A 27,457-nucleotide genomic window follows, 5' to 3' on the forward strand; every position below is an offset into this window, starting at 1 on the left:
TTGCTATAAATATCACTAAACGTTGTCATCCTAAGTGAGATACTAAGGCAAGGTATTTTAAGGCCTCCTTTTGTTATGTAAGCTGAATTCATAGCTTGAGGAAATAAGTTGGAGTTTCATATACTTCTGTGTCAACACCGAACAGCATTTTTTCGTGGCATAAAATTGCATTATCACAAATTACAGGTACGCTATTGGGTTTTTAAAAATTTTAATTTTGGTTCTTGAAGTCATACATAAGATTTTATACTTTTTGAGAGAATACTTATTGTACAACACTAAATGGAATAAGCAGTTATAACTTTGAATCTTCTGGAATAGATGTTCAGATGATCAAATATTCCATATCTTTGTATCTAACTGTAACCTTTGAGGGCAAGGGCTTGTTTTACTTGAATAAAGAGCCCTATAGTAGCATGATTATGGCAGTTATGGTATAACTTTATACCGTAAAGTAGTCCATGTACTATTACACTGTGACATAGCATATATACTCTCTGTGTTATAATTACATATGAAAATATTAAAAAATATGTATTCTAGTAGTATATAGTAAGATTGTTTGGCTTAAAGCTGCCTTTTTTTGGCAGGAGCATAGTTAGTGGACAACTTTTTCAGATTAAAATTGACTTTCTTTGGGAAGCCATCTGTCCTCCTAGACTAAGTTTTCTTGAAAGTAGTGAGGGGGATGGAGGGAAGGCCTTTAGGTTACCGTAATACCTGGACTTCGTTTGTATAATTGTAAGGTTAATGCCAGTCTTGATGACTGCACGACATATAATTCCTAACATACTGCTTAGCATATAATACGTGTTAAATATTTATTGACATTCTGAACTGCGCACAGAGTTTTGCTATTAATAAAAATGAGTCAGAACCGTTGCATTGCACAGCTCTGTGGCACACTATTCACATAATAATAATAAAGATATTCTCGGTTCTGAGTTTGCTGCATAAATGTCTTCAGTCTTTGGTACTTAGTGCTGTTAGAATATACAGGTATTGATCGACTTACGACCTATGCAACTTATGACCATTCGACTTTATGACCACAATTGCTAGCCACAACTGCTCCGCGTCTGGCAGCGCAAACGTTGCCCAGCTGGGCGTACGACAGTGCGGACCAGCTTCCGGCAGCACTACCATCTCCGTGTGCATATAGCCTACTCAACTTACGACCAAATCGTGTTACGACCGGTCTGTTGGAACCAATCTTGGTCGTAAGTCGAGCACTAGCTGTAATGGTATTTGAACACAAAATTATGTATTTAGCTTATATTACACATAATCAACTTTAAATAAATGAGATCTATAATGATTCACCTGCTCCACTCTCACCTTCCACGTCATTTCTCCCCCACTTCCTATTGGTTATTTTGTTTCGAGTCAGCACCTTTCTAACCCCCTCCAGCGCATCCCACATCGTTAGCTCCACAAGCATCTTCTCTACCAGGCTCACCTTTAATAACTACGTGGCAGACAATTGACAATGCAGATGACCCTCAGATATATTCCAGCCATTCTTGACTGCCTTCTGAAGTCAGTAGTTTCAGCCAAACAGTGGAACTTAACAAACTGTGTCTAAAACTTAAAACTTAATTCTTCTTTCATCCAAATGCTTTCCCTGTGTTTTTATATTTTTGTCTCTTTAATATATGTTTTCTGGTTGCCTGAATTACAGATAGTGCGTCTTTTTCCTGCAGTTGTATGGACTTAAGGTATCTTCTTGATAATTCTTTCACTGTGTGTAAATTTTTATGCTCTTAGGGTTCCTTTAATGATGGCGACTTATATGTAAAATTGGAGCATGTAAAAATAATTCGTGGCAGAGCCTTGCCGGGTGGGGTTTGTGGGTAGTCTCTAAGGCGCACACTACAGCTGGCTAGCCTGGTGTTTGTGAGCTCTCCCTTTCCCCCAACAGAGGTTGATTCCTTTTTCTCCTCTTTCCTACTTGCTTGTTTATTTTATTCCGTTTTATCCTCATTTTCCACTTCTGTTAACCCCCAAAGCACCCATTCTAATGCCTTTCACTCTGTTATTTGTGTTCTTATAAAATGTATTTAGTGTGTTTGTATTTTTAACTTACATAAATAATACCTAATTCTCTTTCTTACATTTTTCTAAGCAGAATGTTTTAAGCGCTCTCCCTGTTGCTACGCAAGCATGTAATTCATTGCTTTGAACAGCCACAAAGTATTCCAAAGGGTATACTCATTTTATCTTGCAGAAGCCCAGGTTGTTTCCAGCTCTCCCTCCCCACTGACAGTGCTACAGTGAACATTCTGGTACATAATCTTTTTTGGACCTCTGTAAGAATGAAGCAGAACTGCAAGGGGATCACAGGTCTTACCTAAATTTGATTTGACTTAACGTTGTGCCAGATTATTCCCGAGAATGGCTGTACTCATCTCCATGCGCACCAGTAGGAAGGCATGAGAGTTCCTGTGTCCTCTTAGTGTGTCCTGATTTTCTAATTTTTTGCCAATCATACCGTACACTTACATATGGAGAATAGATTCATGGACATATATAGGTCAGTCTTAGGTGTGATGTGTGGGAGATGGGCTGTTGGTCTACCAGATACGAAGACATGCCCCAGTAATACTACACTGTATTTATTACCATAGCCTTGTGGTAGGATAAACAGACCAATGAAGCTGACTTGGAGCACCGGAGATGGACACATGTATATGTAGGATTTTGCTATATAATGTGTAATTATGGTGACACCAAACACTGAGGGAAAGATGGGACTGTTAATAGATGGTATAGGGATACTGACTCATCATCAGGAGGCAAATAAAACTGGATTCCTACTTAGCACTGTGTGTGAAGATAGACTAGGTGGATTAAAGGCTTACCTGTGAAATTTTAAAACTGTACAATGAAAAAAATGTGACCCACAGGCCAGAGGGATTTCCTGAGTGTAACTAAAGCAAATTTTATATGAAATTAAAATTTTGTTCTTAATGGACAGGATATTTACTTCTTTTTTACCTCAAGATCTGAGCGTCTGGCAGAATGCATCGCCCACTCTTCAGGAGTGGGGAGGCTGAATTGGCTGTGCACGTATGTACTGTCTTGATAGAAGGAAGAAAGCCTCTGTTTACCAAGTTGCCTCCATTTTATTTAGCAATGAAACTGTAAGCCACATGACAATTCCCTTTTTGTAAGCATATAGAGGAGAATATAGTAGATCAGCGTTTTCCGAATATATTGTCTATATCAGAATTACATGAGGCAGTTGTTAAAAATGGAAATTTCACTTTTCTCCATCTCTCCCACTGTTTTGGTTCTCTCTCTGTCTCTCTGTCTGTCTGTGTCACCATATACATATATATAGTGAAGTGTGTGTGTGTAATTTTTTTAAAAAGCAAAACCTCTCTAGAGTGGAGGTTGGCAGAGTTATTTAGCAGAAGTCCAAGTAGTAAATATTCTAGGCGTCATAGGCCATTTGGTCTCTGTTAGAACTGTTCAGCTCTACCCAAAGTACAAAGCAGCCATATACAATTCATAAATGAAAAAATGTGGTTGTGTTCCAATACAACTTTATTATGGATGCTGGTTTCAATTTAATAATTCAATACAAATTTTATTCTTAATAGTTTTCATGTGTCACAAAATGTTAGTTTTCTTTAGATTTTTTAAATCACTTAAAAATGTAAAAACCATTCTCAGCTGATAGACCAAACAGAAACAAGCAGAGGGGCTGATTTGGCCCAAGTGAGTCATAGTTTGCCAACTCTTGCTCCTTAAGCAGCTAAGGTTTTCAGACCAGTGCACTAGCTTATGCGATAGTTAACTGTCATTCTCTGTATTATTTGGGGAAAATTCTTGTGTCGGAAACAAGAATTTTCAGTACCTGTGAGAGAAGGTAGTTCTTAATGGTCAGGAAAGCACAATTAGATAAATGTCTTCCATATATCTAGTTTAATGTAAATCTAATGTTGAAACATTTGTTTTTTTAAATTCCTTTTAAGCCTTTTCAAGAGTGGGCAATGGAGCTGCGTGCAGTGGTGCATTCCTGTAGTCCTAGCTGCTTGGGAGGCTGAGGTGGGAAGATCGCTTGAGGCCAGGAGCTGGAGTTCAGCCCGGGCAACATAGCAAGACCACAGTCTCTTAAGAAAAGGGTTAGGCATGGTAGCTCACACCTATAATCCCAGCACTTTGGGAGGCCAAGGTAGGCTTATCACTTGAGGTTAGGAGTTTGAAACCAGACTGGCCAATATGGTGAAATCCTGCCTCTACTAAAAATATAAAATTTAGCCAGGCGTGGTGGCGCATGCCCATAGTCCCAGCTACTTGGGAGGCTGAGGCATGACAATCGCTTGAACCCAGGGAGCAGAGGCATAGTGAGCTGAGATCACGCCATTGCACTCCAGCCTGGGTGATGGAGCGAGACTCCATCTCAAAAAAGAAAAAAAAAATGGGTAATAGAGGTGGAAACTGGAATGTTTAAGCTGTACTTAATAAGTCTTGGAGTATATCATTTGAGATGGAATTAGATGAGAAATAGAGAAACAGTCTTTTTTACTGTCTAAAGTAATAATAGCTGGGTGTTTAGCCACTTTTTTTTCCCTTTTAAATTGATTTATCAAGATGAATAAATAGCTGCTATCTTGAAATATTCTAAGGGCAAGGGCCAGATAGACTGTGCCAGGTCAGTATGTTAATCATGTTATTACATGTTTTAAGAAGATAAGCAAATTCTTGAAATTCACAGAAGAGGAATTTATTGTACAAAAGAATATAGTTTCTTAAATTTCATGGAATGATCTTTCTGATTGTTGTCATAAGAGGAATACACTTCTGTTCCCTTTGGTTCATCAGTAGAGGGTGATCATATAATTATTAATAATTGCATCAGGGCAGTAGGCATGAACCAAGATTGTCTTGGGCAGAGCAGGACATGTAGTGATCTTACACACCAGTCACATATAGTGCTTTTTACATAAAGGGTGGATCAGTGTTTTAACTTTCTAGATGAAAAAAAGACATCCATTAATGTCATGACATGAAGTAGAACATAATGAAATGAGCATTTTCAAAGAAAAAAGGGTGATAAACCTTAGTATGATAAATATGACTGAAATGAAGTTTATTTTTACACCCCTCAGGGTAGAAATGCCCTGTGGTATCAATATTTTTGAAAATATATTTCATATCTGTGTGTGTACATGTACTTTTAAAAATTCATTATTTGGAAATAGTGAATGCACATGATAGACAAATCAAACAGTAGAAAAGGGTATGTAGAAAAAATACATTTTCCCACTTCCAGCCCCAGAGGCAATAGCTGTTACCAGTTTCTTGTGCATCCTGTGTGAGTTACTTTAGGTATACTTATGTAATAATACATACCTACACCCATGCACATGTGTGCACACACACACACACCCCTTTCCCCTACCTCCTTTTTAAAGTGACCACAAGTGGTAACTTGCTGTAAACACTCCTGTACCTTGGTTTTTTTTTAACTTTAGATATCTTGGATTTTCCCCACTGTTTTTACAATAAACCTGTTCAGTAATTTCTTTATTTACAAATGAAGAAAGTCAGGCTCAGAGTTTAAAGTCACTTGCTTTAAGATAACATATATTAAATATTTAGGCCGGGAGTGATGGCTCACACCTGTAATCCTAGCACTTTGTTAGGCTGAGTTGGATGGATCCCTTGAGGTCAGGAGTTTGAGATCAGCCTGGCCAACATGATGAAACCTTGTGGCTACTAAAAATGCAAAGATTAGCCGAGCGTGGTGGCCATGTGCCTCTAATCCCACCTACTTGGGAGGCTGAGGCAGGAGAATCGCTTAAACTCGGAAGATGCAGGTTGCATTGAGCTGAGATGGTGCCACTGCACTCCATCCTGGGTGGCAGAGCAAGACTCTGTCTCAAATTAGCTAAGCAGGTACTTAGTAAATGTTAGTTTCCATCATGTTCTCTTGCCCAAATATGTCCTTAATGCTTAATAAGTTTGGAGGAAGAAAATAGGACAGTATACTTAAATGCCCACATAATATGATACAGTCAGTGACTACCTTGACAGTTCAGTTATGGGAGAAATCAAGTGGTTTGGTTGGGGAAAACTTCATGGAAGAATGTAGAGAGATTAGGTAAGAATTTAAACAGGCCGGGCGCGGTGGCTCACGCCTGTAATCCCAGCACTTTGGGGGGCCAAGGCGGGTGGATCACGAGGTCAAGAGATTGAGACCATCCTGGTCAACATGGTGAAACCCCGTCTCTACTAAAAATACAAAAAATCAGCTGAGCATAGTGGCACGTGCCTGTAATCCCAGCTACTCAGGAGGCTGAGGCAGGAGAATTGCCTGAACCCAGGAGGCGGAGGTTGCAGTGAGCCGAGATCGCACCATTGCACTCCAGCCTGGGTAACAAGAGCAAAACTCCGTCTCAAAAAAAAAAAAAAAAAAAAGAATTTAAACAGAAGGCCAAAAAGGAGGACATCTAAGAAGGGAAGAGGGGATAGCATTAGCAAGAAAGTCCTAACTGAAACCAAAGAGGGAGAGACGTTGGTAAGCCAAGGGAGCCTAATAAGCAATGGAGAGCATGAGTTCATGTGGTCTTTAATGAGTGGCTTCTTTCACTTACTTAGCACAGTGTACTCAAGGGTCGTCTGTGTTGTGTCATGCATCAGTACTTAATTCCTTTTTGTGGCGGAATAGTAAATGTTTCATTGTGGAGATACGCCACATTTTATTTATCCAAATGGTGGACATTTGGTTGTCTTCGCCTTTGGCTGTTAAAAATAGTGTTGCTGTGAACATTCATGCGCAAGTTTTTGCATGAGTTTATTTTATTTTATTTTATTTTATTTTATAGTGAACCTGGGAGTGGTTTTGCTAGGTCAAATGATAATGAATGTGTTTAACATTTTGAGGGGCTGCAAAACTGTTTTCCTAAGTGACTGCATTATTTTGTATTCCTGTTTAGCCAGTTCCCATCTTGCTGTTATCCATGCGTTTTTATCGTAGTTAGCCTAGTGAGTGTGAAGTGTTGTTTGGTTGTGTCTTTGCTTTTCTTTTTTTAAATTTTTTAATGTTTTTAAAATTTTAACCTTTAAGTTCTGGGATACATGTGCAGAATGTGTAGGTTTGTTACATAGGTATACATGTGCTGTGGTGGTTTGCTGCACCTGTCAACCCATCATCTAGGTTTTGAGCCCTGCATGCATTAGGTATTGGTCCTAATACCCTCCCTTCCCTTGCGCCTCACCTCCCGACAGGCATGTGACGTTCCCCTCCCTGTGTCCATGTGTTCTCATTGTTCATCTCCCACTTATGAGTGAGAACATGTAGTGTTTGGTTTTCTGTTTCTGTGTTGGTTTGTAGAGGAAGATGGTTTCCAGCTCCATCCATGTCCCTGCAAAGGACATGAACTTATTTTTTACGGCTGCATAGTATTCCATAGTAGATATGTGCCACATATTCTTTATTCAGTCTATCATTGATGGGCATTTGGGTTGATTCCAAGTCTTTGCTTGTAAATAGTGCTGCAATAACATAGATGTGCATGTGTCTTTATAGGAGAATGATTTATAATCCTTTAGGTATATACCCAGTAATGGGATTGCTGGGTCAAACGGTATTTCTGGTTCTAGATCCTTGAGGAATCACCACACTGTCTTCTACAATGGTGTGTCTTCAATTTTCATTTCTTAAAAATGACATTCAGAATTGTATTTTGCTAATAGCAAATGATGTCAAATGTCTTTTTCTTGTGATTATTGGGTATCTTCATTGAATCAAAATTGGCATATTTTCATTGGAAAAATGTCTGTTTTAGATACTTTGCCTGTTTTATTAGTAAAATTTGGACTATCGTTGGCAGAATTTTGAAAGTTCTTATTTATCTATCTAATCTAGATGAGGTTTCACTATATTGCCCAGGCCGGCAATTGAACTCCTTTGGCCTCAAGTGATTCTCCTGCCTCAGCCTCCCAAAATGCTGGGATTACATGTGTGAGCCACTGTGCCTGGCCGGTAACAATTTTTTTTTTTTTTTTTTTGAGACGGAGTTTCACTCATGTTACCCAGGGTGGAGGGCAATGGTGCGATCTCGGCTCACCGCAACCTCTGCCTCCTGGGTTCAGGCAGTTCCGCTGCCTCAGCCTCCTGAGTAGCTGGGATTATAGGCACGCACCACCATGCCCAGCTAATTTTTTGTATTTTTAGTAGAGACGGGGTTTCACCATGTTGACCAGGATGGTCTCGATCTCCTGGCCTCGTGATCCACCCGCCTCGGCCTCCCACAGTGCTGGGATTACAGGCTTGAGCCACCGCCCCCGGTCAACAATTATTTTTATTCCAGAGAAACGTTCTTTATCAGATATATGATTGATTTACAAGTACTTTCTACCCAGTCTGTGGGTTGTCTTTTTTATTTTCTTGATAGTATTGCTTGCAGCACAAAAGTTTGTGGTTTTGCTAGGCACGATGGCTCACACCTGTAATCCCAGCTCTTTGGGAGGCTGAGGTAGGTAGATCACAAGGTCCAGAGATTGAGACCATCCTAACTAAGTCGGTGAAACCGTGTATTTTTAGTCTTTACTAAAAATACAAAGAATTAGCAGGGCGTGGTGGCACATGCCTGTAGTCTCAGCTACTCGAGAGGCTGAGGCTGGAGAATCACTTGAACCTGAAAGATGGAGGTTGCAGTGAGCCGAGATCGTGCTTCTACACTCCAGCCTTGGTGACAGAGCGAGACTTCGTCTCAGAAAAAAAAAATAAGTTTGTGGTTTAAATGAAGTCCAGCTTACCTGTTTTTTCTTTTGTTGCATGTGCTTTTGGAATTGTATTTAAGAAACCATTATCTAACCAAAGGTCTACTTTTTTTTTTTTTTTTTTTTTTTTTTTTTTTTGACAGGGTCTTGCTCAGTCACCAGAGCAGTGGTGCAATCCTAGCTCACTGCAGCCTGGAACTCCTAGGCTCAGGTGACTCTCTTGCCTCAGCCAAGTAGCTGGGACTACTGGCATGCACCAACACATCTGGCACACCTGGTTGTTGTTTTGTTTTTCTTGTTTTTTTTTTGGAGGCAGGGTCTCCTCTTTCTGTCACCCAGATTGGAGCTGTGGCATGATCATGGCTCACTGCAGCCTCAGGCTCAAGCAATCCTCCCACCTTAGCTTCTCCAGTAGCAGGGACTACAGACGTGCGCCAGCACATCCAGCTAATTGGTTTTTTTGTTTGTTTGTTTGTTTTTTGGAGGGACAGGGTTTTGCCATGTTGCCCAGGTTGGTCTTGAATTCCTGGGCCCAAGCAGTCTGCCTGCCCCGGTCTCCCAAAGTGCTGGGATTACAGGCGTGAGCCACCACCATGCCCAGCCTATTCCTATGTTTTCTTCTAAGAGTTTTATACTTTTAGTTTTTCTATTTGGATCAGTAATCATTTTGAGTTAATTTTTGTGTGTGGTATGAGAAAGGGGTTCAATTTCTTTTTTTGTTTTGTTTTGCTTGTGGCTATCCTTTTGTTTCCAACACTATTTGGTAAAAAGACTATTCTGACTCCATTGAGCTGATTTGGCATTCTTGTCGGAAATCAATTGACCCATAAATGTAAGAGTTTATTTCTGGGCTCTTAATTCAGTTCCGTTGGTCTTTGTTATCTGTTCTTTTGCTGGTACTACAATGTCTTAATTTTTGTGGCTTCATAGTAAGTTTTGAAATTGAGAAGGAAGTACTCTGGCTTTGTTTTTGTTTTTTTTAAAGATTGTTTGCCTATTCTGTGTTTCGTGTATTTCCATGTGAATTTTAGGATCAGCTTGTCAATTTGTTTCTTTTTTCTTTTTTTTTTTTAACAGTCCATCTGGGGTTTTTACAGGGATTGTGTTGAATCTATAGACCAGTTTGAGAAATATGAAATATCCCCATGTTAATTTTAGGCTGGGTACAGTGGCCCATGCCTAATATATTCTCAGCACTTTGAGAGGCCAAGGTGGAAAGATCACTTGAGGCCAGGAGTTTGAGACCGGCCTGATTAGCAAAGTGAGATCCTCTTCTCTATAAAAAGTAAAATAAGCCAGCCATGGTGGTGCACGTCTGTAGTCCCAGCCAGTCAAGAGGCTGAGGTGGATCAGTTGAGCCCAGGAGTTCGAGGCTGCAGTGATTGCACCACTGCACTTCAGCCAGGGTGACAGAGACCCTGTCTCTGAAAACTAAAAAAAATTTAAAATTTCAGATCTGTTCAGCTTGGATATTTTGTCCCTTCCAAATCCTGTGTTGAAATGTGATCCCCAGTGTTGGAGGTGAGGCCTGGTGGAGGGTGTTTGGGTCACAGGGAGGAATCCTTCAGGTATGCCTTGGTGCTGCTCTCACAGTAATGAGTTCTCACTCACTTTGTTCATGCAGGTCTCATTATTTAAACAATGTCTGGGACCTCCCCGTGCTCTCATACTCCCTCTGTCATGTCACATGCCTCTCTCCCTTCATCTTCTGCCATGAGTAGAAGCTTCCTGAGACCTCACCAGAAGCAGATACTGGCCCTATGCTTCTTCTACAGCCTGCAGAACCATGAGCTATTAACCTCTTTTCTTTATAAATGACCTGGCCTCAGACATTCCTTTACAGCAACACAAAATGGTCTAATACATGATTCATGAACATTAAATGTCTTTTCAGTTATTTATATTTCCCTTAATTTATTTCAATGATAAGTTTTTAGTGTGTACATACATTACTTTTGCTAAATTTATTTCTATGTATTTTATTTGGATACTGTTATAAATTAAATTTTTTTAAATTTCATTTGCTGATGACTCCCTGGTAGTATATAGATATGGTTGGTTTTTGTATATTGATTTTGTATCTGACAGGCTTGTTCAGCTTGTTTATTGGTTCTAAGAGCTTTTTAGTAGATTTGAGTTTTCTCTGTATAAGATCATGTCATCTGCAAATACAGGTCATGTTACTTCTTCTCCAGTCTGAATACTTTTTATTTCTCTTTTACCTTTTTTTGAGACGGGATCTCCCTTTGTCATCCAGGCTGGAGTGTAGTAGTGTGATCTCGGCTCACTGTAGCCTTGACCTTCTGAGCTCAAGAGATCCTCCCACCTCAGCCTCCCTAGTAGCTGGGACTTACAGGCGTGTGCCACCACACCCAGCAAATTTTTTGTTTTTTTGTAGAATAGGGGTCATGTTGTACAGACTAGTCTCGAACTCCTAGGGTCAAGCCATCCTCCCACCTTGGCCTCCCAGAGTGCTAGGATTATAGGCATGAGCCACCATGCCCAGCCTTATTTCTTTTTCTTGTTGTAATTGACCTGGCTAGAACTTTCAGTAAAATATGGAATAGAAGTAGTTAGGGTATCAAGCTCTTTTGCTGTGAAAAACAATTAAAATAGTAGTGAGGGTGGACATACCTGTCTTGTTCCTTATCTTAGGAGGAAAGCATTTAGTCGTCACCATTAAGTGATGATGTTGGCTGTGGGTTTATCAATAGTGTCTTTTTTTTTTTTTTTTATTTCTGAGACGAAGTCTCACTCTGTCTCCCAGGCTGGAGTGCAGTGGCATGATCTCAGCTCGCTGCAACCTCTGCTTCCCAGATTCAAGCAATTCTGCCTCAGCCTCCCAAGTAGCTGGGACTACAGGTGCGCTCCACCATACCTGGCTAATTTTTATATTTTAAGTAGAGATGGGGTTTCACCATATTGGCCAGGCTGGTCTTGAACTCCTGACCTTGTGATCCACCCGCCTTGGCCTCCCAAAGTGCTGGGATTGCAGGCATGAGCCACTGCACCTGGCCCGTAGTGTCTTTTTAAGAGCCAAGCACTTTAATTTTGATGAAGCCCAGTTTATCAATTTTTTTCTTGTGTGATTTAATTTTTTAAATTTCATTAGTGCATCTTGATATGTTAATTTTCATATTGTTTCATTTCATTATAATACCTTCGTTAGTTATATGGGATTTTACTGTGTTAATTTTAACCTTTAAAGTGAAAAGACTGTTGATTATTGGAAAGCAATTTTTATGTTCTGAGAAAACTTTGCCTACCCAAAGATTACAAAGATTTTTCGTGTGTGTGTGTGTGTGTGTGCACGTGCGTGTGTGTGTGTGTTTAGAAGTTTTATAGTTTTAGCTTTTAAATTTAGGTCTCTTCATTTCTGTTGACAAATCAGTCTTTAAATGCATATGGGAGAGTTGGAGGGCAGAGGTATTTATCCCTCTCGTTTCTTGGTAATGAGTAAATTGGTGAAAATAACTACATGTACCCCTGTAGTCTTGCTTTGTACTGGTTTTGCATTTGATAGTCTGCCAGTGCTCTCAGAAAATCCAGGTGGTGGCTTTTCAGGGATACCACCCAGTGACCATCTATGGTGGTCATATGTTATTTGTTCACCTAAAATCCCCCTGGAGTACCAGTGCTCCTCATTTTATAATAATTCGTTTCATCCATGTGGTTCAAGTGGGTCTTCTTTTACTCTCCAGTGGTGATACATGACCCAACCCAGCCCATCAGAATGCTTTATCATGGTTGAGCGCGATGGATCACCTGAGGTCAGGAGTTTGAGACCAGTCTGGCCAAAATGGTAAAAACCCCATCTCTACTAAAAATGGAAAAATGAGTTGGGTATAAGTCACACATGCCCGTAGTCCCAGTTACTCAGGAGGCTGAGGCAGGAGAATTGCTTGAACCTAGGAGGCAGTTCAGTGAGCCAGAATCATGCTACTGCACTCCAGCCCGGGCAGCAGAGAGAGACTCAGTCCTAAAAAAAAAAAAAAAAGATTTATTCTTCTACCCACAGTGATTGGTTCAGAGAGGGCATTTGACATAATCTGAACTGATGAGACATATAGCAAAAATATTCAGAAGGGATGTTTTTAAAGGTTACCTCTTTTCCCGAGGTATCTTATCTTTTCCAAGCTATCCTGTGTGGAGAGCTGGTCTCAAATTGAAGTCAACCCAAAATTGAGGGGTTAGTGAGAAAAGTCTTAATGACACTGTCTGTCCCTTCAGGTCCATCCTTGGCCTGAAGCCCTCTCGTGGCCTTTTGATTATGTGGGCCAATCAGATTATCTTTTGGCCCAGGCTCTTTTTAGTTAGGTATCTGCATTGTAACAGAAAAAGTCCTAACTAGTAAGCTATTAGTCTTCCTGAATAAATTTTTAATATGTTGGAGTTACAAATATGTTAGGCTCTGTTTTATTAATAGACCGTAAAAGGACAATAACTTTTGTATGTGCTATTGGAAGCAGCAGCTCCTTGTGGCTTTCACAAAAGCTACAAAATTCCGTTAAATACCTAGGATCATTATACTACTTTTGTGGAAAATTGAATTTAAGTCCTAACGTTACATGAGAATTCACTGAGAAGCATGTCTTTAAATGTCTCCTTTTAATGAAAATATAGATTAATTATTTATTTGACCAACTTGTTGGTATTTTATGGGAGAATTCAGTGCGTTCAGAAGGCAGATTATGAAGGCAGATCGTCCACTGACAGGTTAGGATTCTCAAGTGTAATTTTTATTACTTCAGAGTTGTAATTATTTTTGTGAGACAGTATCTTTTAATTAAAATGAGAAATATTTTTCAACTTAAAGATTCAGCTCATTCCAGGGATGTGTTCAATACAGAAATATAAAGTTCATTATGTAGTGGTGAAATTAAAACATATTGAAAGCAATCTTTGGGTTTAAATAGGTAGATCTCAAAAGTGTCTTTTTCCTTCTTACTTGGTTAACTAAGGGATACAAATATGTAACCTTCTCTAGGAAACACTTCCACCATTCTTACTAGTTTTTAATTTTTTAATTTTATTAAATTAGTGCATCTTGATATGTTAATTTTCATATTGTTTCATTTCATTATAATACCTTCATTAGTTGTTATATGGGATTTACTATGTTGATTTTAACCTTTAAAGTGAGAAGACTGTTGATTCTTGGAAAGCAAAAATGTAGCTTTAGATTTTTGTGACAGCTGTTATTAATACACAGTTAAGCAGTCATTATTTCTTGGGAAGAGTTAGCACTTGTTCCTTAAAAATAATTATATGCATAGAAATAGTGCTTTAGGGCTTAAACACACTTACATAGTTTATTTCCTCCAAGGTTGAGTGCGGTAAGGTATGGGATGTAGGATAACATTAGCTGTGTTTTCCAGATGAGGAAACCGAGGACTGAACTGGAATTTGCTTGCTGTTCAGATTTTTCGAGTTCCTTGTGTGGTTTCTTATATCATACTGTTAAGTGTACTTTGAAAGCTTTGAAAAGCAGTGTTGACCCTTTCTTAAAACAGATTTCAGGGGAGACAGACATTTAAAACAGTAGTCTTCTCTCCCTGTCTGGAGTATGGTTTGGAAGTCATTGCTTTGTAGTAAGGCATTGTTCTCCTAGTACGTTGCCAAGGACCAACAGTTGTTAAATCACCAAGCTAAGATTTTCTTCTAAATTTGTATCGCATTCTGACTTTGCTTTCTCCCTTCTGTCTCCCATTAATGCCCAGTAAAACCACCCTGGACCTCATGTACCTAAAGCCTTTCCTGAAATGTGTCTCTCTTTTCATACCAGCTCCAATGGGAGCTCCTATTGGATTTGTTTCTGGGCCCTGACAGATTAGCAGGGAAAGAAAGTGCTGTCGAAAAGTGAGAGGGGAGTTCAGAGGTTAGAGGGGAATCAGAAAATTAATGTTGTGATTGTCAAGAATGTTTCCAGAAGGCAGGGTTCATCAGTCCTTGACAAAAAGGCTGATGAAGAAAATGGGGTTGAGTGCAGTGGCTCACCCCTGTAATCCTAGCATTTTGGGAAACTCAGGTTGGAGGATCACTTAACTGCGGGATTTTGAGGTTGCAGTGAGTTTTGATCATGACACTGCACTCCGGCGTGGGTGACAGAGCTAGACTCTAGCTTTAAAGAAAAAGAAAAGAGAATAAGAAATGCTGCCGGCATGGTGGTACATGCCTGTAATCCCAGCACTTTGGGAGGCTGAGGCAGGTGGATCACGAGATCAGGAGTTCAAGACCAGCCTGGCCAACATGGTGAAACCCCCTCTCTATTTTAAAAAAAAAAAAAAAAAAAAGAAATGCCATTTAATTTTGAGCCTGGTAGGTCTTTGGTGACCTTTGAGACCAGTTTACGGTGGAATGTTGAGGTAGAGTAGGACTGAATCCCATGTAGAGGGGTTTGTGTGTATGTAGGAGAAGCAGCAGGAAGTTGGCACTGAAGGCAGGAGGAAGCTGGCCAGCAGCCGGGAGGGGTGGAGGTGTTCAGGAGTACGTTTTAGAGTCTGGTTGGGTTGTTGTTTTGTTTTTTTTTTCTCTTTCTGCATGGGAAAGTTTGAACTTTTTGTAATCAGGTGTTCTATTCATTGATAAAGTAAGAGAGGAATTAGATAAAGACCACATGCTTATCTTGAAAAGAAGCGCACATTTTTGTGAAATGAAGAGGAAGAGAGAAGTGAAAATAGAAATTGTCATGTAGGGAGAATTGAAGTTGAGGGAGCAAATGATACTAAGACAACTGAGAATGCTTGTAAAGATCACATTCAGTACTTTAAGATGTCATTTTCTAAAACATACACTCTTGGGTTGCCTGTCAGACTGGAGCTGTATGCCTGTCAAGTCACATTACACTGAATTTATTTAGGAAATGGTTTGACACATAGGAGTTTGACTTCTCCTGGCGCTTGTGAAGGACTCGTCTCTTGGTGTGGTGTGAGCCCAGTGACAGGCTTGTGGTTTTGAAGCTGTCTGTGGACAACTCCAAGACCTGTTGTGCTCTGCTGCTTTATGAACCTTCTGTGCTTATGGAAACGGTTCCCAGTGTATACTCCTCAGGAATGAGTCTTGAGTGACAGAAGTGCCACTAGGCTATAAGATGGTGGCAGTGACTTAGCTAGTCGTTTTGAGTCGGAGTCTCACTCTGTCGCCCAGCCTGGAGTACAGTGGCGCCATCTCGGCTCACTGCAACCTCTGCCTCCCAGGTTCAAGCAATTCTCCTGCCTCCACCCTCCCAAGTAGCTGGGACTACAGGCGTGCGCCACCACACCCGGGTAATTTTTGTATTTTTATTAGAGATGGGGTTTCACCATATTGGCTGGCTGACCTTAGTAGTCTTTCTTAAGAGGCTGGGAGCTTGAGGACAGTTGAGAGGTACTGGGCAAGCTAAACCTCGGACCCTTTCCCTGCAAAGCTCTGTGGCAAATACCACTCGGGGCTGTAGAAGCTGTTACCTACGGTGTAAATTCTGGATTTCAATGCAGAGAGCTTACATAGGGCTAGTAATTTATTTTGTCTTGCAAGGACATTGGAAAAAAGTCATCATTTACTGTTTTCAGCATTTCATAAAAGGGAGGATACTTTTTAATCACAAAATGTGAAGAACTTTATTATTATTAGTATTATTATTTGAGATGGAGTCTGGCTGTGTTGTCCAGGCAGGAGTGCAATGGCATGATCTCGGCTCACTGAAACCTCTGCCTCCTGGGTTCAAGCGTTTCTCCTGCCTCAGCTTCCCGAGTAGCTAGGATTACAGGCATGCAGTACCACGCCCAGCTAACTTTTGTGTTTTTCGTAGAGACAGGGTTTCGCCACGTTGACCAGGCCGGTCTCCAACTCCTGACCTCAGACGATCCACCCCCACCCCCCTCCCTGCCCCTTGGCCTCTCCAAGTGTTGGGATTACAGGTGTGAGCCACAGAGCCTGGCCAGGAACTTCATGAGAATGAAAGACAAACCTTTCTATTGAATAAATTAAAATGTATGGAAAAAATGTAATGCTTTCCCCTTATTCTTACCGCTCGTGTGAGAACCACTGACCTGCAGCACTGAAGCTCTTCATTTTGGGAAATTTGTCCTAAATACTTGTCCTCCCTCCTCCCCACTTTCTCACAAGTAGAAGAAAGGGAGCTTGAAAGCTGGCATACTCTGCTTACATGTGAGAGGGAGGAGGATTGCTATAGGAGATTTTTACACTGGGCCCATTTTTAAGCCACCCTCACTTGAGCTTGTATTCGCTCCGCTGTACCCATCCTCTGGCAGTTTACCTCATGTTAAATATCTCAGATTTTAATCATTTGTTGTTGGATACCCCCCACCCCCCAATTTATAAATGCTGATAGTTGTATGAGAGAAGGCGTTATTTTTACCATTTTTGTGTATCTTACTAGAATTTTACCATAGGCATTAAATGGAACTGATTCCTAGTCTAAACTTAGTACCAGTCACCTCACTAAACACTCTTGGCCAGACAGTATCTAGTGCCGTCTCTAGCTCAGCCTGCCTTTGCCTGAGACCAGACCCTTCTACTCTGCTACGGAAGCTGGTGGAGAGGAAGTGATGTTTAATCCTTCACCTACTTTTCATCTTCCCAGGGAGTAATGTGCCTGCAGCTGTCCTTTCACTCTGGTTAAACTCTTGCTTTCTTCTCCTCCTTAAGGGCGGTATGAGGCGTGGAAATTTTCCTCCGTCTCCAGTGCCTCTCCTCCTCACTCTCCACCTGAGCACAGGCCTCGTCTCCACATTACCTGCTCCCACCCTTGTGACTTTGATATCCACATAGATGACCCGTGTCTACCTGCTTACCCGGTTCTTCATCCAGAAACATTAGCCCAAATGAAGCTTGACTCACTTGAGCAACAGTTGGCCATGCCATAGCAGAGGATTGGCCTTTGTAATACAGAGATTAGAGTCCAGCCTTTGCAGTTAGTAGCTGAATGACCATAGGTTAAGGTTAATTACTTAAAGTCTCTGGGCCTCAGTTTCCTCTAATGCAAAATAGGGATGTCTCCAATATGGTAATCTGACGAATCTGCTGTGGCTTTGCTGTGCCCAGTTCATTGAGGGTGAACTGTCCTCCCTGATTTTTAAGGACCTTAATGATTTGGCCTCAACCTGTCTGTCTGTCCAGCAGGCAGAATTCTTTGGTACCAAGCAAAACTTGAACAAATAATAAGTCTGAGTAGGTATTTCTCTTGGTTTATTGCATTATTATAAAGCACATTAGGATTTATTTTATTTTGTGCTCTCGCTGTTTCATGCCTAACAGTCCCAACTGCGGGAACCACTGAAATGTTGATTGACTTTGTTTTGAAGAAGCAGTTCAGAAACGTGTCCTGTGTGCAGGTTTTGCACACAGCAGATGCATAAGGATGTCTCAAAGTGAGGGGTGGCTCTTCTGACATTGCTAAAGAAAGTCATTTTGCTGTACCAGACTGAAATTCAGAGCTCAGCCCTCCGCTGCTAGCTTGCTCTCACAGCTGTCTGCCCCTTGGTTTCTGGATGCTTTCACCTTGGCTGGATGAAGATGAACATTCTCACCCGATCGGGTTTCTGTGGGGTGGAGACTCTGCTGCTGCTACTGTTCCTTTAATACTGGTGACTGGACCTCACTAAGTGAGCTGGTTTCGCTAGACAAATCGTTAGCGCTCTGGTTGTATCTTTTTAGCAATGTTTTGGCTGGTGTGCTTCCTTGTGGCTTTGTGTGCCGCTCAGCATTAATGTAGGCACACGTTAACAAAACACTAAAATGACCAAACATCAGCAATGACTTCAGTTAACAAAATTCTGGAAGAGGCACACTTAGTAGTCAGAAATGGACTGTATTAAAGCGGCTGTCCTGTGAGTTCATCTTGATACTCACCTTACCTCGTGCTGATGTGGTGTTGAATGTGCCTTGCGTCTAAAGCTGTGGGCCCTGCCTCTGAGAAGCACAACCCAACCAAGCTATCATGTGAACTGACTAAAAGTATTCATTTTGCTTAAATGTGTTTCTTTCCCATATACTTACCCCTTTATTTGCTATAAGCCATAAACATTGAAATGGTGTTAAAGTCACATTTTATTTATTTGTAAATGACGACTTCACCAAATGCTACATGGCCACGTGTAGAATGATGCTTGGGATGTCTGTTTAACAATACCGCCGAGAGACATGGCACCGCCGGGAGACATGGCACCGCCGGGAGACATGGCACCGCCTGGAGACAGGGCAGACCAGAAAGAGACAGTTTGCTTTCCCTTCTGCTCCTTAAGGATAGAATGTAGACATCTTATTTGTGTGTGAGTTGATGCCTTCAGAGGATCTGTGGTTTATTGATAACTCTTTAGGATGGTTGCTATGAAGTAGTTATGATCTTCCCAGAGACAATTTTGTTTCCATTGCCAGCGCTCTTGCCCAGGTTTTTAGGCCTCCTTAGCCCCTTTTTATTAGGCTCTCTGCTTCAGTTATTGTAAGTAGCTTCTTGTTTCTGAATTGTTTGATGTGTTCGGTGTTTGGGGTTACTTATTTCTGAAGACAATGACTGTTTTTTTGTTACCTCACTCCTGATAGGGAAGGGGGAGGGGCAGTGCTGGGAGGAGAAGGGCGGGCCTGTGGCAAGGGCTCTACTCCCAGGCCTGTGCCCATGGACCTAGGTGAAGACAGGCACTCCTGCCTTCGCGCCCAAATGTTGCATTTCCCAAGACCACCCTGACCCACCATGCCCCCATTCTGTGCCTAGAAAAACCCCAAGACCCTAGCAGGCTGGACATGAGGGGAACACACCGGTGTAGGTGGAGTGACAGAGTTTGGCTGGGACAGTCAGAGAAGAGTTGGGCCACTAAGCGGCCAGACTCCAGGGGAAAACCTATTTCCCTTCTGGCTGCCCCATCTGCTGAGAGTTACTTCCACTCCTTAAACCTTGCACTCATTCTCCAGGTCCACGAGTAATCCGATTCTTCAGATACACCAAGGCAAGAACCCCAGATACAGAAAGCCCCCTGTCCTTGCAATAAGGCAGGGCTCTAATTGTGCTGGTTAACACAAGTGGCCTACGGACGGCTAAACTGTACGAGCACCCTGTAACACATACACTGGAGCTTCAGCTGGAAATATTCACCCCTAGACACTGCCATGGGGTGGGAGCCTCACCCTGCCTGTCTGTATGTTCCCCTAGAGGTTTGAGCAGCCAGGCACTGAATCAGTGAGACACACCCTCCTTGCGTGCCCTGCAAGGTGGACAAGGGAACCTTTCCCATTTGACTCCTAGAGACAGTGCAAAGCTATTAAAATCTGAATCGCTTAGTAGGCATTTAAGGTCCTCTCTGATCTGGTCTCATTTGGTCTTAAGGATAGAATGTGAAGGTGAGCTCCATCTTCACCTTCATTTCTGCAGGAGAAACACATTGCTGTACTAGAAGTTCTCCATTTTGGTCACCCCTTCCCCTGAAAAAAATCTGGTAAGCTCTGTAAGCATAACGTAGCTATCATTTCATATCATATTTCTCAGTTTTATATAGAATACATTTCTGTGTTCCATTTCTTTAAAAATTTTTTTTTAGTTTGTATTGTACTATATATGGTACAACATGCAATGAGCTGACATATAGCTGTTCCTGAACTATATGTGGTGAATCTGTAATATTCAGCTAATATGTTAGGCTTGATTTCTGGGAACCAAGTAGATGATCATTTGGAAAAATATACCACCATTGTGCATGGCAGAGGAACTTGAATTGGTAAAGAGTTGTGTCATATGGTTATGGGTTATAAGGTACTATCGTTTTCCTTTCCATCTTATCTTTCTTATCTACTTATCAATTATTTATTTTTTTGAGACAGAGTCTTGTACTGTTACCCAGGCTGGCATGTAGTAACACCATCACGGCTTACTGCAGCCTCAAACTCCTGGGCTCAGGCGACTCTCCCACCTCTGCCTTCCAAGTAGCCGGGGCTACAGGCACATACCACCACACTCAGCTAATTTTTAAATTTTATGTAGAGACACAGTCTCCCTATGTTGCCCAGGCTGGCCTTGAACTTGTGACCTCAAGCAATCCTCCCACCTTGGCCTCCCAAGAGTTTTAATTTTTATGGAAATTTACACTAATATAGTTTAAAGACTTTAATATTTCTTTTTTTGTTTAAAAACAAAAACAAAACTGTCCCTAGCATTTTGCTCTCTAGTGGCAACTACTTGTACCTTCTTGAGCCACTCACTTTGTTGTTTCTCTCCTGTTTTTAGGTATGTACTCATATTACTTTATGTTTCAATTTTTGCCAGTAACTCTTGATTCATGACAATGGATGATGACAATTTAGTTCTTTCCTCTCCAGTCGCACTCTTCCTTTATCCTGTTTTGCTTAGATCAGTGTTGATAAAATATTCACTGTTTATATTACATGAGCATTATTCACATGTAGCAAACTGTAGTTACTTTTCCTTCCCTGCTTGACTGCCCCCCTCCCCGAGTTAATTCTCCTCTCTCACCTTTTCTCCTCTTAATTCTCCCTTCTTCCGTGTTCCCTACCTACTTCATCTATATACTTGTCACAAATTCACCCCCAAATGCCCTCACAAAAACATCCTCAGAAGACATTCAGATGCATTGGGTTTTATATGAATTTTATCTTTTTTGAAGAATCTCTCCCCGAGCTATCTGACCTGTTCTGGTTTGAACAGACCACCTCCTAATTCTGTCATAGCTGTCATACTGATTCTCTTGTCGTTGTCTTTTGGGGGAATTTTCTTTACTATTCTACATTGATGGAGTTTTGTTTCCTGTCTTTTTCTTGTTTATACCCTTGTTTTGCAGAGTACATCCCTCAGTCACTTCCTGAAAAAGGATTCTTGGGAGATAATTTTTTAGAGACCTCAAGTGTCTGAAAAAATCCCTATTCTTCCTTAGCACTTGACTGATAGTTTTTCTGGTGTGGAATTTGTATTGGAAATCATTTTGAAGATACTGCTTCAATTCCAGCTTACTCCCACTGTTGCTGTTGAAATCGAAAGCCGGCTGATTTGGGTTTCTTACACATTACTTCTTCCTCTTTCTCCCTGGAAACTTGACATGCCACCTTGTGTAGGTCAGTTTTCCTCCAGTGTACTGCGTCTTTTCAATGTGGAAACTCATTGTGGTAAGTTTGAAGCTTTTTTTGACCTCCTCTCTGTTTACCCTTTCTGGATCACTCTTAAGGTTCAAATCTTGGACCCTCCTATGGTCCTTTAATTGGTGTTTCTTTTCTCTCCTATTTTCAGCCTGTCTTTCTTTGACTTTCTTGGGAGATTTCAACTTTATTGAGTTTTTGAAATCTTTTGTTTACTTGCTTTTGTTTTTAATTTCTAAAAGCTACTTTTTCTCCTCTGAATGTTATTTTGTTTTGGCTTTATTCTTCTTTCACAAGTGCCATTCTGTCTCTCTGGATATTAATAATAAGTTTATTTTGAAATTCTCCCCATAATTTCTGTTTTCTGTAGTTGGCTATATTCTAGTTTGTTTTTTGATTTTTATGTTAGAAAAGAACCATGTTCCTCGGTTACCTGTTTTTTAGTTAGGAAGGTCTTTCCTCTGAGTTGTTCGTATTCCCCAGAAGGGACAGCCTGGGGGGCAAAGACCGGCCTGTGTTCTGGGAGCTGAGTGGGGAAAGAAAAGTGGGGGTCTCACCGACCTGAATGCATAAGCTCATTTTCAGTACCACACCTCTGCCCTCATCCATATTAATGACCCCTGGTGCAGAGACCCTCTGTTTTAACTTTTCTTCTGAAAATAAACTTCAGACTGTCGGGATTTCTCTATGTTACAAATTACTGCAACTTCAGCAACCCAAAACAATACACACATTTAAATAGTATCTGACAGTTAATGTGGGTCAGGAATCCAGGCACAGCTTAGTTGAGCCCTCTGCTCAGGGTCTCCCTTGGCTGTAGTCAAGGAGTTAGCTGGCCTGTATCCTCATCTGTAGCTCTTCCAAGGTCACATAGTTGTTGGCAGAATTCAGTTCCTTGCAGCTGTAGGACTGAGGCCCAGGCAACTCCCGGAGGCCACTCCTAGTTCTCTAGCGCTCTCCTCGGGTACTTTATGTCATAGCAGCTTGCTTCTTCAAGTCAGTTAAGATTTGGCCCTTTTTTTTTGAGATGAGGTCTCGCTCTGTCACCCAGGCTGGAGTGCAGTAGTGCTGTCTCGGCTCACTGCACCCTCAACTTCCCTGGGCTCAGGTAGTCCTCCCGCCTTAGCCGCCCGAGTAACTGGGACCACAGGCATGTGCCACCATGCCTGACAGGTTTGTTTTTGTGGTTTTTTTTTTTTTTTCGAGATGGAGTTTTGCTCATGTTGTCCAGGCTGGAGTGCAATGGTGTGATCTTGGCTCACTGCAGCCTCTGCCTTCTGGGTTCAAGTGATTCTCCTGCCTCCTGAGTAGCTGGGACTACAGGCCTGTGCCACCACACCCGGCTAATTTTGTATTTTTAATAGAGGCAGGGTTTTTCCCTGTTGGTCAGGCTGGTCTTAAACTCCTGACCTCAGATGATCCGCCTGCCTCGGCCTCCCAAAGTGCTGGGATTACAGGCGTGAGCCACTGTGCCTAGCTAGCCACCGTACCCAACCTGTTTTTTGTATTTTTTTGTAGAGATGAGATTTCATCATGTTGCCCTTGCTAATCTCTAACTCCTGGGCTCAAGCAGTCTGCCTGCCTCGGATTTCCAAAGTGCTGGGATTACAGGTGTGAGCCACTGCGCTTGGCTGGAATATGACATGTTTGTTAGCACCCTTCTCTGTTTAAGGATAATGCTTTGGACTCCTTGGTATTAAATGACTATTTGAGTCATTTTAGAAAGCAACTGATACCAACATGAGGTAGCATGTGCATTGTGGTCTGTTAACTTAAAAGCCAGTTTCGGGCCTGACCAGTGGCCACCAGTATTTGCTTACCAGTCATAGTAGTAGGTTTGTTACGTTTGGGTAGCTGTGAAATGTCCCAAATCAGCCCTCCATCTGTGGGTGTCTTTAGCCGCTGCTGCAACGTCTCGCTTTTTGAAAGCTGTTGTCTACTGCTCAGCTAGAAGGGTGTGTGTAGACAGCAGGACCAAGGATTCGCTTGGGTGAAAGGGTTGGCGATGAGAAAGCTGCCAGACCCTCCCCTCCAAGCCCAGCCCTGTATTTGACACGCAGGGCGTAACCTCACTCATTGAGTCTCTCAGCCCTATGCAAATATAAACAGCCCTCCTCTTGTCTCTCCAGGCCAGCTGGGGCCAAGAAAGAAGCCAGTGATTCCCCAAGTGCAGTAAATAGCTCTCCTCACCTCCTGACCCTGTTATTTCCTGGTAGTTCAGAGTTGTGGATCCTGCAGTGGAGGGGGAGGGAACAAAGAAGTTGCAGAGGCCTCAGCATCACAGAGCACTGAGCAGTGGGTGATATTGTATCCTCAGGCAGGGGTTGACCTCACATTTCAGTGCAGGTCATTCTAATGACTGCTGGACCTCCCAGTGCCACTGTGAACTAGAATGGAATAGAGTGAAGTGGATCTGAATTCCTGGACTGTGTCTGGGACCAGCCTAACATCTGAGCTGGAGAAAGTAGGTCTCCTGTTCTATACCTGCTTTTTTTTTTTAGCTCTGGGGGAGAAAAAGAACTCTGCATCTTTCTTGTTCTCGTTGCAGCTTAGGGGCATCACATTTGGACTGTAATTGAACAGATGCTTATTTACCCCAAAATGTTTTTGGTTTTTATTAAAGTGGGGGATTCTCCACATTTTTGGAGTTATCAAATTATCATCAAAGTCCATTTCCTCCACACTAAGTACTCCGTATGGTGTGCGTTTATTTTCACCTAATTCACGTCTGCAAATAAAGTGATTTAATTTTTGGTATTAAGAAATTTTAATAACACCTTTTGGCATATCACAAGGTTTTCTTGTTTTTGTTTAATCCCAGCTTCCATCCAAATGTGAAAAAGAAATGAAATAAGATAGGGAAAGCGATCAGTAAATGTGATTAAAAAAAGGGTGGGAAGCTGGGGAGAGATAGCAAGGGGAGAAATGCCAGATGTAGGTGATGGGGAGGAAGGCAGCAAATCACACTGCCATGTGTGTTCCTATGCAACAATTTTGCATGTTCTTCACATGTACCCCAAAACCTAAAATGCAATAAAATAAATAAATGGGAAAAAAAAAAAAAACTTCCGTGTTGAGTCTAAAGACAGGTAACTTTATTTTAAGCTTCTTGGGTGTAGTGAAGGAAAACCTTAAGAAAACCTGGATTGCCATTAGCCGCAATTGACTTCCAGGCTTTCTGACTTTGTACAAACAAATCACTTACTCCTGACTCCCTCTCCCCCCACCTCTTTTTAGACAATACATTTCTTTATTTTGCATTTTCTTACTGCCTTTTTTATTTATTTTCCTCATCTTTAAAATGGGTAAACGTTGCCTTTCCTGTTTCAAAGATTATGGGCAAAGATCAAAAGAAGCCAACGTTTATGAAGGAACTTTGAAAATTACATATTTCTCTGCCAAATTTAGGGTACTTTTCTGTCTTTAATTTATGTTGGTTCTTGAAATGATATTTTAGTTGTACAAATAGTAGTTCAGAACAAACCTGTAGGTAATAAATTCTGGAAAACTGAATTCACACTGTATTTTGCTTATATTTGGATAAATTACCATCAACTTTTGTTGAAGTGTAATTTACACACAATTAAATTCACACATTTTAAGTCTTCTGTGTTTTGACTTGAGATAAATCGACAGTTATCTTAGCTAACAGTTGGTATTTCCACATTAAAGAAGGGAGAAAGAGCACCCTCTTTTGGTAGAAGTGCACCCTGTGTGGGCTGTCTGGTCCCCCTGTCATTTCAAAAGCAGATTTGCATCCTGGATCTCAGTCCCACCTCTGAGCATAGGAGAAGGAAGAGGGTGGGAAAGAGCGCCTGAATTGAATGGAGGAGGGAGCAGAAGCAAGACAGCGAGACAGTGTCCGTTTGGTCTGAGTAGTTCCAGATTTTCCAGTAAAATGTCAGTGGAGGCTCTTATCATAGGGCCACAATCTTCAGTGTGACCACACAGCTGAAGGAGACCCGAACCCCTCTGTAGTTACTGATGATTTTCATTGGTTTATAGTTGGGAATGGCAGCAGTCATAAATATTTCTTATGAATGAGTGTTCTAGGTATTTTTTACCCAAAGATGTAATATATCAATGAGTCACTATTGAAAACATGTTTGGAAGGAAGCAGGAATGAATGTCACAAGATTTCTCCTCAGTTCCTAAGCAATTTTGTTGTAAAAATAACTGTGAAAACTGGGCTTAAATGAAACACAGGTTCAAATGGCTGGAGTGAGAATATGGTTAATCCAGTCTCAGTATCACCACGTCCCCAAGTCCTTAAAGCGTTGGCTTTCTAGCCAGAAACCCTGCTTACCTCAGGGCAGCCTTACTTTACTTTCTATATTACTAGGTAGATTAGATTCCCTTTCTTCTACCTTTATTTTGTCCTTCAGAATAGAATTTGGGAAGTAAACACGGTTTTTCTTTTTTTTTTTTTTTTTTTTTAATCTCAGTAATTGGAATCTGTTCAAAGGAGAAAATCCCCTGCATCTCATCCTGTAGGGAAAACCACTGTTAAGTTCGGATGTATTTGTATCCTACAAAGCTGCTTTGCGTACTGTAGTGCACCCCGTTTCTTTCCATCTTTCTGGATGTCTTTGCTTTCTCAGTGTGTATACCTCATCTTACTTAAGAGCTGCAGTGTCCCATCACACGGTTGTACTCCAGTGAACCTGTCTCTTGTCAGTAAGTTAGCTCATTCCAAATTTTTTTCATCATTTATAAGTAAGAGTCTCAAAAATATCCTTATGCTATAGTCAAATGCACATGTCTAGAAGTTCCAAGAAGCAGAATTTCTATATCAAAGTGTTTACTGGAAACTTTTGCCATTCTGATAGGTAAAGTAACAGAGTGTTTAATTTGTATTTCGTTGAGTGTAAGAAAGATTGTGAATCCGTTTGCCATATGGGTTTCCACTTTTGAGAACTGCCATGTACTTCATCCATTGTTATTATTTAAATTGTAGTCACGATATCAACCCTCACGATTAACCCTTAATCGTGAAGTGAAAATGCCCCTCCCCCACTTTTCTATAAACTTTACGGTAGCCTTTTTTTTTTTTTTTTAAAGAATTTTCAATTTTTATGGAGTCAGATCTGTTTATCTTTTTCTTTGTGTGTGCTTTAACTTCAGTAGTGTCTCAGTTTTGGTCATTCCCCGCACTCCCACCTGCCCCCACCCCCACCGCAAGGTGACTCTTGAGAGTTCAAATACAAGTAGTTTATTTCCAGGTGCAAAGAATAAAGGTAAAATTGGGAAGCTAAGGAAGAGAAGATAGTCAATAAAAGATGTCTTGGCTGAGCTCAGTGGCTCATACCTATAATCCTAGCACTTTGGGAGACTGAGGCAGGCAGGGATCGCTTAAGCCCAGGAGTTCGAGACCAGCCCGGGCAACACAGCGAGACCCTGTCTGGAAAAAAAAAAGATGTTGTCTTATAAGCCAGCTTCCTCAGGGAACATTGCCTATGTAGAAACTGGGAAGTTGGGCAGAACACTTGCCTCATAATGATCCCACCCAAATTATCAGTTACTGGTTTGAGGGCTGCTCTTGGGGGAGTGTTCCAGTTATCTGTGGCCATATAACAAACTACTTTCAACAACAGCCACCACTTTTTATTATTATAATCTTTCATAGATCTAGAGTTTGACTGGG

General features: G+C 41.3%; 1 protein-coding gene and 1 long non-coding RNA gene across 2 annotated transcripts in view; both read left to right on the forward strand.

Annotated features, from left to right (window-relative positions):
- UBE2E1 (ubiquitin conjugating enzyme E2 E1) overlaps window positions 1-27,457 on the forward strand; it is an 82,369-nt gene that overhangs the window by 37,032 nt on the left and 17,880 nt on the right. The gene's annotated exons all lie outside the window — the stretch shown is intronic.
- On the forward strand, window positions 11,654-14,860 carry LOC116542713. The gene is made up of 2 exons (XR_004265333.1): window positions 11,654-11,954; window positions 13,880-14,860. It is a non-coding gene; the product is annotated as an uncharacterized LOC116542713 (long non-coding RNA).

The sequence above is a fragment of the Sapajus apella genome, unplaced genomic scaffold (assembly GCF_009761245.1).
Source record: "Sapajus apella isolate SASKATOON/1434 unplaced genomic scaffold, GSC_monkey_1.0 scaffold4, whole genome shotgun sequence".
NCBI lineage: Eukaryota > Metazoa > Chordata > Mammalia > Primates > Cebidae > Sapajus > Sapajus apella.